Source organism: Peromyscus maniculatus, chromosome 16 (assembly GCF_049852395.1).
Source record: "Peromyscus maniculatus bairdii isolate BWxNUB_F1_BW_parent chromosome 16, HU_Pman_BW_mat_3.1, whole genome shotgun sequence".
NCBI lineage: Eukaryota > Metazoa > Chordata > Mammalia > Rodentia > Cricetidae > Peromyscus > Peromyscus maniculatus.
Window position 1 is genome coordinate 68442966 of NC_134867.1, and position 1194 is coordinate 68444159.

Consider the following 1194-nt stretch of genomic DNA (forward strand, 5'->3'; position numbering starts at 1 on the left):
TTTTAATTTTTAATCTTTAGTTTGATTTAAACATTGCTTTTAGTATGAGGATAACACCAGCTGTGCAGAAAGGGCTCTGAAGAGGAGCTCATAGCAGCACACACCTGTGGCTCTTCTTCGGTTCTGGAGGCTCCATGGCAGCCAAAATTGCTTCATCAAACACATTCTTTAGGCCTTTCTGTGTGAGGGTGGAGCACTCCACATACTTGACCACCTTCAGATCCTGGGCCAGCTTTTCGGCAGTCTCTGGAGTGATAGGCTTCTGTTTGTTCTTGGCAAATTTCTCAATAATAGAGGGGTCATCTCTGAGATCAATTTGGGTCCCAACAAGCAAGAAAGGAGTCTTTGGTGATTTATCTCAGACACCCACTTTTCTTTCACATTTTCAAATGAGGATGGAGAAACCACTGAAAAACATACTAGAAAAACATCTGTTTGTGGGTAACTCAGCAGTTGTAGTCTGTCATAATCCTCCTGCCCTGCAGTATCAAAAAGTCCAAGAGTATATGGCTCTCCACCAATCATAACTGTGACTGCATAGTTGTCGAAAACAGTTGGTACATATTCCGATGGAAATTTGTTTGTTGTGTAGGATATTAGGAGACATGTTTTACCAACAGCCCCATCACCGACAACAACACACTTAATTGTCTGCATTGCGGAAATAGTTTTGTATCCACTTTTAATATTTCAAATTAGATGTTGACCTCAGCTTCTCCGCTGGGGTGTTGGCAGCACTCAAAGTTTGATTTCTTAATTGGAATGGACACTAACACACTTGGACCACAGGTGCAGCAGGTTTTATATGAAGTTGCTTCCTGGAACTAGGAATCACTTAGCTTACTCCTTCCATAAACTGAAGGTTTAACTGGATGGAGTCTTATCCATAGGTCACCGTGATAGGCTTCCATTCCTTAGCAAAGGGCTTCTCTATAATGGTGATAAACTCCTTGAAAGTTCATGCCTGTTTCAGTGCTTGACTGCCATCTGAATCTACCTTTTAGTTGTCATTTATTTCTGCCCCACTTGTTTACTTTTCACTGTAGACCTGAATGAGTCATCAGTAATAACTATCCAACAGATTCAATATTCCATTTAAGGAATTAGCCCATTACTTTTTAATTCTGCCTTACTAAATTTCTAGGGCACAGGTAAAATAAGAAAGAGTTTGGAGCCAAAATATCACACAAATGA

At 40.4% G+C, this 1194-nt stretch overlaps 1 pseudogene; it reads right to left on the minus strand.

Annotated features, from left to right (window-relative positions):
* On the minus strand, nucleotides 1-733 carry LOC102928296 (cell division control protein 42 homolog pseudogene; annotated as a pseudogene).
* Between the last annotated feature and the right edge of the window lie 461 nt (nucleotides 734-1194).